This window comes from Notothenia coriiceps, unplaced genomic scaffold, assembly GCF_000735185.1.
Source record: "Notothenia coriiceps isolate Sejong01 unplaced genomic scaffold, NC01 NC01_scaffold00037246, whole genome shotgun sequence".
In the NCBI taxonomy this organism is placed as follows: domain Eukaryota; kingdom Metazoa; phylum Chordata; class Actinopteri; order Perciformes; family Nototheniidae; genus Notothenia; species Notothenia coriiceps.
In genome coordinates, this window is record NW_011369947.1 from 22,731,759 (window position 1) to 22,742,734 (window position 10,976).

The window sequence follows — 10,976 nt, forward strand, 5'->3', positions numbered from 1 at the left end:
GACCACATCATCCTGCAAAAAGCTGTAGTCCAGCCGAACTGCAGACCCCTCCCCCACGACTACGCCCTCGAAACCGATCCATGTAGATTACAAACAGGATTGGTCCCGACAAGGCGCAGCCTGCGAGCCGCCAACACCCACCCTGAACACTCGGAGTCCCGACTTAACTCGCCGAGACCCAGGACCACAAGCATCGCGCACTGCGCACTACAGGACGATGGATGGCCCCACTAACGCAGCACCCCTCACACCCATACTCGCATTCCGCACAGGATCCCCTGGGACCCGGCTCAACCACCCTTCCCAAGTCTACAAATACACATGTAGACTGGCGAGCGTACTCCCAGGCCCCCTCAGGATCGCTTGCGAGAGGAAAAAAGGTAAAAAGTGATCCTCGTTCACGACAGGACGAACCCGCATTGTTCGCTCCTCATCGCTGAGGTTCGACAATCGGCTCTGACATCCTTTCGAGTACCTAGAGTTGAAACTTCCCGGGGAGGCTGAGTCTGTGGAGCCCTGTATTGGCACACACCCTCTGACCCCTTTTAAAAAGGGAACTCACACCACCGTCTGCACTCCTTCGTAGCTAGTTCCTCGCGACTTTCCACGCAACGTGATGAGACTGTCACCCAATCGACGAGTCGCTCAACCCAGAGCCTCCTCAGCATTTCGGCGCTCACACTCACCCACCCCCGGTTGCGCACTGGCGAAGTTGTCTGAACGCGTCAGTGACCCCTCCACCCGGGAGACTTCGCGTGTCGACCCCCGTCATACTCTCAGCTCTGCCTCCTAAAGCATGCCAGAGGGCGGAGTTGTCGGTTCAGGAGATCCTCAAGCAGTGCTCCTGCCAACGCCCTAACACTCATCAGTATTGAGCAACACGCTCCTCCTTGCTGTACACAGCTTGGATGGCCTGCTCTCCCCTCCCTGAGGGTCGGACAGTTCCAGAACCACTTTGGTGCCCCCGAAGCGGGCAGGTGCGAGCTGAGGAAGAGGGACGTGAGAACCAACAATGACTGCATCCAACGAGGCCAAGCTGCAATGCTGTTTACCATGCATATCATACACCTTGAGTGAGTCGATCTACCAGAACTCAAGGATTGCCATACATCGATGTCGTCACCGCATAATAAATCCCCTATTCTACTACCACACAGCTGCGAGGCACTGTGCCCTAACCTCCACATCCGCAAGGCAAATGAGGGCTTATTCAGGGCTGCCCAGTCATATCGTGTGCTGCAGAACTGTGCTGGGGAACGTACTTTTTCTTGCTGCTGGTGCCTGGGACTGCCTGCTTCATGCGACGTTCAGTTACCAAAGAGGGCTGATGGTAGATCTAAGCAGCTCCATTGTTTCGTGGCCTCAGCAAACTTATTAAAAAAAAAAAGACTTACTATAACTCATGCCTTGTTCGACTCTAAGCATACTGTACAATGACACAACCCTGCTTTCAGGGCTAAGTTCTTCTTCCACTCGCCTTACCTTCGTTAAATACATCCCTCAGCGAAAGCACAAGTCATAGAGCATTTTTGCAACGCGCGTCTATGCCCAGTAACACAACAATGTTCTTTCTATCTGACGAGTGCACTGCATGAAGCTAACGCGCCAGAAATTCTATGCCCCTGGAAATCTTTTCCGAGTCTACAAGATCCTGTAGCGTTTTACATGTCTCTCTGCATCGTGTATATTGTTATGTTTTAAAACAACACGATCACCTATCTTGCTATCAGAAGCTGATTCTGTCAGCAATGGTTATTTCGGCTGTGTTTACTCCAGGGAAAGAACAACAGTGCGTTCTCTCTCCTCCATGCTAGGAGACACACCAAGCGTCCCAGAGCTCGTGCTCATCAAGGACAGATACAGCCTTCAATCATTTGCCCTGAGGCGGGTGTGAATAGTGCGCGGGATTCCCCTAACAAGCACATCAGCGAGGCCTGGTATATTTGTTTTTCTGTTCTTGAAGAGGTCATAGCACATCTGACAGCGCGACAGAAAATGCGGATTTTTGTGTCACCCGCCTGCCGCAGGTAACACGATCCCATTCATGCGTTTCAGAGGAGCCGCTGAGAGAAATCAATCATATAGTGAGAGCGAAGATGAACAGTTGGGAAAGCCACAAAAAAGATTCAAAATCCGTGTTAACACGCTCCTTAAAATTAACAAATCTGACTTGGTGCTCCTCTGAATTATACTCCTTGTCTATGAAGATGCAGATCGTAAAAAGGTTATTTTTCTGTACTATGGGAAGAGTGTATGAGGGCTATATTCCTATCGCAAGGCTTAGTTCCCTATTTTAATATGATAACAGCTCATCCAACTCATTTAAAGACGCCTCAATCACTCCACTATACAGCGCTTCTAATCAACTGCCGCCCACACTCCTGCTATATCGACTGTACTACAAGGTAATATTAACATAAAGTGAAAAGTGAGGTGGCGCCATGTTCAGCGATATAGCTCTCTGCGCTTAAAGAGAGAGAGTGCTTTTCAACTCTAAAAAGCCTCCACACAAAGACAAGTGCGCTGAGTACTTGTCAGTGTCACCTGCTACTCTTCCGGAGACTGTGATATCCATCACAGATCACGAGAAATACCGAACTCTACCAATCGTTCTTTTTGTTTGTCTACTACACAGAGCCTTTCAAATAGTTTTTAAGAGCAGTTTCTGTTGTCTTAACATGCTCTCCAGCAAGGTCGGTACAGACCACTGACCAATGCATATCTTTCATAGCCTGCACAGAGAAGGGGTTCCCTTATCCGCTCTTACAGTCAATCTTAAAGCAGTATGTTATCAGAGAACTACTCGTACTCCGAGAGCTCTTGCATCGCAAGGCGCCCGCCAACAATGAGTGTTACAATGTTGGTTTCAAAGCGTTCAAGATTACTTGTGATGCAGTCAGCGAAGTATTGGAAAGGCTTTTTACCATCTGGCCAGTTCTCGGCCTACCTCGATCTTGAATTAACACTCTCTTTGCTTGCGAAAACGACATGTTGAGAAAGGGTATAAATGGACATCAAAGTAGCAGGACAATCAATACCCAGGGATACAAGCCATTTGAAAAAAAGAGAGAGAAATTACGATAAAGACGATATGTTAGGATGCGAAACAGGATCACAATTATATTACGGAAGGAAGCGACTAGGTGCCACATATTATTTCTTGCTCCGGAAGAGTTAAGCGATCTTCTATCTTTTATGGTAAATCAGTCCGAATTCTCGACTTTAATCTCAGAATTCCTGACTTTTTTCTCAGCACTCCCCAAACATTTTTTCATGTGACCTATACATCTTTATCCATTGGCTTCGAATGTTGATACTGCTCACAATACTTGTATCTCCAAGGCCATGTGCAGGGCTTTACTTTGTTTGCTTCATGACAGGAGTACAACCCCTCCTGTTATCCGCGTTACACGTGGAGTACTTTTTCCCGAACTCTAATGTTCCCTATATAGGTTGTGTTCCGAAATGTCGCGGTGTCAATCACCAAAAAGAGGCCGACACTAAAAATTTAGTTAATGAGAACCTCCATTTTAACCCCCTTGTACTAGCATCTCGAATCCTCGCAAGAGAGATAGAGACTCAACATCCACTCACGCGGCTCTCCTTGTGAGAAAAGAGCATATATTTCCGAGTTGTCAGGCTGGAGCGCAGGATTGCAACGCACGCGGGCCGCCGCCATAAATCAAAAAGTGTCGCTCGAAGACCACCATTTACCGCTGCCCATTATTTAGCATTGTCATACACTCCAGCGCAGAAACGCTAGAGACTAAGTTACTGGCAACACAAAACTAACAAATATCTGTTGGGAGCGTGTGAGAAGATGAGGAAGTGTCGCGCGTTCTGGCGATTTAGCTCGGCCAGGCTTACAGTAGATAGCTGACTAGGGGAGTTGTCCCAGGCACTCCATCTCCAGGAGCGAAGCCCACGTACCCACTACCTTCCAGGGGCTCCAGAAGGCCGTACTCGAGGACTGTCTGCCGACTGAACGGGAAGTTTTGGGGCGCAGTATATGCGCCTAGATGGAAGTATGTTGCGAGGCGCTGCACGATACACCGCAGGTCAGCAGTAAGCGACGAAGGACCACCGACAGTAAGTGACGTCAAGCGGCTTGCATTTGCGACAGTGAAGTCGTCAAGAGGCGCCCAGGGATTTATCCGTGTCGAAAGCCATCTGTACCTTAGTCTCATCTAGCGAACTACAGAGTTCTGAATGAATTTAGATTGTAGCTGCATGAACCTCTTAGAAAAAAGTACTTACGAAGCACCGAACGCGCGGCGCTAATTGGGCAGAGCCGCGAGAGAACTCTGAGAGGGTGAGAGGCATGATCAAGTGAGTGCGGCGCGCGGGTTGTTTATTCCATGACGATTTGATGTTTTTGCTACAACCGATTCTCAGCGCAAGTCCTGTATAGGAAAGAAAAAAGAAGGAAACATGTACATTTCTGCTAGAATGTTTGGTCTCGCACTCTTAAGGTGAGTGGGCTTATCAAATGAACTGACCAGATCGCTACACCTTTGTATAAACGAACACAGAGCTAATTCTACTGCGGAGAACGACGGGCTATCTTAATAAGATTTAAAACACGGCGCGGTCTTATGAACCAACATAGTACAAAAGGTTAGTGGTATTAACGTCTACGTCTAGCTTGGGTTACGGCTTCGGTCCCTGCTGAGAGCTGCGCGTACGACACATTAGGCGGGTGCGTAGAGTGGGATAATCGCCCGGAGCGTGACGGCCCCAGTCCCATGCGTCTCATATGCTGCTGATGACTACACTCACCGGTGACCAGCTGTCAGTCGCCTGGCAGCAGGCATACACCGACACAAGCTCCGACTGAAACAGCGCAGTAAGAGCAACTTATACGAGGGCCGCTCTACTACGCTCAACGCGCAGGGCGCAGGCTAATACAGATACAGCGTCCGCAGACGTCCTGTCCATAAGCCCCTCAGCAGGAAAGCCCTCATAGCATTTCTTACGACGCGATGGAGCGGGGTCTCGCGGCTCGCGGGTTCTCGTCGCCGCACGCCGAGGTGAGGAGATAACTATGGCAGGTGCGCGCTTCCTGTCTATCCTGTCACTTTTAAACATCCCCTGATCCGCAGCGTGCACTCGTGAGCTGATAAGCAGTTACACAATGCATCACGAATCGGCCCCGCCATCCGCTGTCCTTCTTCATGACGCGCGTTCAATTCCTGTTGTGAGGCTTACACACCACGCTGCCTGGTGTCACCGACCAGCGGGACGGAGAAGACGGAGCTGGTCCTTCATGAGCGCCACCAGCTGGGGCAGACACGTCGCGCGCGTTTCAGATGTGTCGCTGAGGGGAGGAGAGCTCAAGAGGTTAACGCGAGAGAATCGCCCATGCCATTGCCAGTTTATTTTTTGCTAGACTTAAAAGGGGTCCTATTATGCGCTCATTCGTAACAAGCACGGACGTCCACTAACGTGACAGGTATCCCATGCTGGCTAAGACAAAAATGTTTGATTATTTCTTCTCATATCTCCTGCCTGTGCTGGCAGGCGACGTCACGCCTCGCGCGTCGACACAAACAGAGCGGACGCACAGTCGCTCTGATTGTTAGCTGGCGCAGGCTCTCGTGTGATTTGGTCAAATCAGGGCTAGAAATGTCCCGCCGCTTAGCCTATCAGTACAATGGCTCTGGAGGCGCATAGCAACAGAAGCGGTGGCTGTTAGCGCTAGTCTGGATGTCAAGTATGTACGGCAAAGTTAACGAGCGAGATTGGCCTCTTAAGTTCTGCAAACCCTCACGCGACCGCGATCTGCAGCATATCCTATGAGCAGTGACAAACATGCACAGTTATTAAGCACACCCTGTGTCGTCTTCTCATGAGGTCTTCGAACAATCTATCTGACGCCCTCTGCCTGAAGACCAATTTGCCATGGGAGACCCTACCAGGAACACAAGGTTCCAGACAACACAGCCCCCAGGTTCATCAGGGCACACAAACCTCTCTACCATGGTAAGGTGCTGGTTCTTCAGAGAATCGTTGAAGCCGAATAATTAAATCACTTCCTTCCTCCATTTTATAAGCCAAGGCATAAAGAGGATGTTTATATTCATGTTTCAGATCCTGCAGCGCATGTGTGTGTTGCCTGCTCGCATGTGCAGGTGCATCCTCAGCAAAATCATGTGTTAAACCCCCAGGTTTTAACATTTGATTTTGCTGAGGAGGCCCTTAGTCTGAAAAGCTCTCCCTCAGCAAGTTTATGAGGGTGATGCTTTCTTAACTGACTATGAGTTTCATTTTCAGATAATCTGCCAATTATTTTCTGGATAAATCCATTGATCATTTGGTTTGTGAAGTCAGTTTCCTAAAGCCCGAGGTTATATCTTAAAATAGCTTGCATGGTCTGACATTTCGGATCACATCATTTTTCAATCAACTATAACATGGGATAAAGAAAAAAGGTGGAAAAGAGAATATGCTGAACTTTGGTTGAAATAGTAATTATTAAATGATAATGAATGCTGTTTTCTGATTGACTGATCAATTAATTAGCTTGTACTTTCATCTCTTTTTTTAGATGCGGTTGAGTTTCTTTGATAGAAGAAAACACGCAGCGGTTTATCGGATCAAGTGAATTTCCGGGTGCTAAAGAAGATGCTAGATATACATAAAACTATTTGTTGGCTTAAACCCAAAAAAAGGTTTTGGTACTTGGGACTGTGCAGTATGACAGCAAAGCTTAATATGCAGCTTTTAGCTGACTGCACTTTATAAGTCATGTTACTGGGCAGAGGTAAGTTTAAGACTCTAACCTGATTAGTTTGCCTGCTGCTGGAGGCAGCTAATATTAAAGCTACAATAAAGTAGTGGCTGTTAGTTTCATGAATAATAAGGGCAAATCTTGTTAAAGGTGGGGTATGCAATTTATTTCAGAAACACTTTTTGTTATATTCCATGGAATGCTCTTAACATCCCCATAACAATGAATATATTAAATGCTAGGACAATAAATACATAAAAAAATGTAATCTGTGGAAGCCGTAGCTCTGTAAAAAGCACGACCAATCATTTTAGCCGGCTCGGCTAAAATAACTGGATGGCCTACCTGCCTGTCAGCCTTCCATCTGTGCACAAACTTATCTCGTGCCCTCATTGGGCATGTGCGCGTTCGTGTGTGTTGGATCTGCCACTTCCACTTGTAAGGAGGTGGCAGATTTTTTCCGGCTGTGTATTTTCAAATTCTAGCGCACTCGAGCTGGTTTCTCCAAAATTACCTACCCCACCTTTAAGGTTGTTCTGTCATACAACATCCATACAAAGAAAACACAGCAACTAGTTCCTTGAAAGAGTGCACATTATTACTTTAATGGTCAGATAAAGTCTGACATTTTAAATTTGAGCGCAGCTCCTTTTGCAACATTACCAAGGACAAATTAAGACATAATACAATAAAAACAAACATTTAACATAACAATCACTGAGAGATTGTGATGTTATGCGTCAAATGCAGACCCTTTAGCGTGCATTTGACCTGGGATTTAGCTCTGTATTTACTGTTAGAATTGACTGGTGCACTAAGGAGTGCTTCAGTCTGACTTTATCAATATGTGTTGTAGAGACAGGATTGAAATAAGGAGACATTGGGCAAATGGTCCTGGGCCGGATTCAAAACCGGGTCCAGCACTTTGGGACCAAGCCCCAGTATATGGGCCACCAGTTCTACCAATTGAGCTACACAGCGGCTCAGAGGAGCTATCATTTCTGAGTATGTCCTTGGTTACGCCTTTGTTGTTGAGATGGATTTTGTGATCATTTTTGCCTTGAAAATGCCTTTGGGAACACACCTGAAGAAAAGAAGATAAAGACATTTATAGGCAAATTGTAGGAATGAAGCAAGTAAACCTGCTGTGTTGTGCTCAGTCTGTCACTTTGGATTACAGGAATGTGTTTCTCCATATTATGAACCTTAGCAGAATATAGCCCAGAGCTAATCCTATCCCCATGTCTTTCTTTCCACTCCACAGCGTTTTCCAGCACTTAATCCAGGTGGATCCGGATGCCTTCTGGTTTACTCTCAACGAGCTGCACTGCCCGTCCTCCTACACCCCCCCCCACCCCGACCTCCACCCAATCCAGCTGAGCGGAATGGGCCGGGCGAGAGACGAGTTCTCGGACAACGCGCTCCGGCTGCTGAGGGAGGAGTTTGGCTCTGCTGCTGAGACAGAAGAGCAGCCAGTGGGCTAACGTGCTAATGATTGATGTGACTCGTCCCTCGCACGGAGCGCTCATTGAACCGCTGACTCCAACAAGTCAGTTGACGGAAGAAAATCTGATAATTGTGCCAGAAAAAAGAGCCATCAGATACGGCTGTGATAACCTTCACGCTCTGCAGGGCTCTGATAAGCAGCGAGGTACAAAGGGAACATGTCAACGAGGCATCTCTGCTGCTGCAGTTGTAGAAAACAACCAACACCTCTGACAGGTCTTCTACATGAGGAGACATGCAGTCAGAGGGCTGAGGCTCTTTGTTCCATGTGAATTCACATACATACTATAATGCTTGCTATTCCTTTTATTTCTCAAGAAATACCTTACTTGGAACCACAGCTGTTGTTCACCCAGATAAAATGATTGTTTTGTGAAACATTCTTAATTAAAATAATCCCAACTATTGTAAAATAATGTTGTGATGTTGCAGTCAAAGGGCTAGGTCCATCCATCAATCTTCTCCCGCTTATCCGTGGTAGGGTCGCGGGGGTAGCAGTTCCAGCAGAGAGCCCCAAACGTTCCTTTCCCTGGCCACATCAACCAGCTCTGACTGGGCGCTCCCAAGGCGCTCCCAGGCCAGCGAAGAGATATAATCCCTCCACTTGGTCCTAGTTCTACCTTTTTTTTTCTTTTCTTGTACATGTCAAAAAAAGAGATCTTACAACACCAGAGTGAGATTCACATACGAATAGTTGGTGTGGTTTGGTTACTTTTGTTATTAATCATATGTTACTTTGCAATTAGTACCAGGGAAAAGAATAACAAACCCATACTTTTATAGTATACCTCCAAAGTCATTGTATGCAATCGAACCCAAATCGAAATCACGGGACGATCGCTACATCGAATTCCTTTGTAACATCCGCCACACATACGCCCAACAGACGGGGGTCGCGGTGAGGTACCGACGACTCATGATTACCACCGGGTGACAGGTCGGACCCGTCGTTTATTCTTCGATTTCTCCGCGAGATGATTCGCAAAATTCGGTCCGGTAACAGATATGTAATGTTTTTTTGTGCACACGCTAGACACCAATGTGAGATCTTCGAACAGTATGTAAGTACAAATTGCACGCGGAGCTACTCCGGCGCCGAGACCACACAAGAGGGCAGATCGCTCCCACTACCCATACTATTACACATACCACAAACCAAGGGAACAAGAGTAAAATTGTAGGGCGACGAGGGACATCCCGAGACTCCACGATTGTCAATGTTACTATCTAGCCGGGCGATAGGGGAGAGTACTCCGGCAAGTTAAGGAAACACGAAATGTGTTGGACGGGACCACATGGGACACCGGAAGTACCCTCCGGTGTCGACGTCTTGTGCAAAGTCTACACCGACTACCCCTCCTTCATCGGAGTTTCCCCAATCACTCTCTTAGCGGTAGTCAGTTAAATAAAAAACCATTTTTGAATTCCCCAGGATAATACGATTAACATTACATACTGAGGTGACTGTACAGGTACGAAATTACAAGTTTTTACAAAAATAAAAAGAGTATTGGACGGACACCGACCCCGTCGGTGAATAAAAGTGGGAGGGCAACAGGACTCTTTGGTCTCGGGGTCAGACGGAGACTAACACAATCGACGGTCGAGACGAACCACCTAACCAGTTAGCGATCTTTTACAGGGCGGCGAATCGGATAGTTTTCATGTTACACAAGCCTCGCGATCGGTTGTCCTATCGCACCCGACAATGCCATCACTACATATACAAATGCTTTCAATTGTTAACGGAGATTAAGACCGTTTGCGGGGGCTAGTAGCGTATAGGATTGACTCGCACTGTGTACGTTAATAATTGTTGTGGGTCAACGCATAAACCGAGTTTTTCACACCCTACAACCAATAAAAGACGTAGATCCCTTAGTTGTTTTTCAGGGTGGTCGTGCAACCTAAAGCGAGAACTCCTTCACAATAACTGTACGACATAACGAGGCGATCTCTCGAAGTGGAGTCGGTAAAGCTTAAAAGGCGAGTCGCGTCAGAATATGCGGACGTCCAATACCTAATACCTACGCGGCTAGAGCTGCCCCCTCTCCAGACTCCTAAATCTTTTAATGAATAATAATAAAACTTATATAAAATGCAAATTACGTTGTGGGGCTGGGCTGGACGTAGAAGAAACAAAATTTGGGTCTTTTGGCTTGGGCCATTTTTTACAATACTTTTATGTGGGCGACTTAGTGAGAAAAACGCACAGTTGGGCAGCCCCATGGGCTTGGGCTACGGTCAATGTTTCAACTGATTTAGTGAGTTTTAAGTTACTTTCGCCACTAGTCGGTAACATATACAAGTTTACAGGATGAACTCCTATACTAGTTTCGGAATTACGTTAGCTTTAAATTTCTGTTTTCAATACTAACTACTTTCATTCATTTAGCCCAGGTCTAAACCGTCGGGCTTCTGTTGTCCGTGCGCTCATTTGATTAAGTTTCTTTTCTGGTTCGTATAGTGGTGGAACTTTGAAATGATGTGGTAAACACCGTAAATATATATGTAAAACCACGTCGAGGGAGACTTCCGTATTTTCGCGAACTCAGGCGTAAATACGTCTTGGATAAAGTTTCCGGCACCTTTGTCGGAAACTTCACATTGTAACCAACCCTCCAAAAGGGGAAAAATTTTCATTTTTTCCAATAGTTAGACCGGTGCAAATTCTAGATAAAGTATAAAATAAATCAAACATGGGTTGATTGTAGGAACTGTGGTGGATCGGGACAGATCC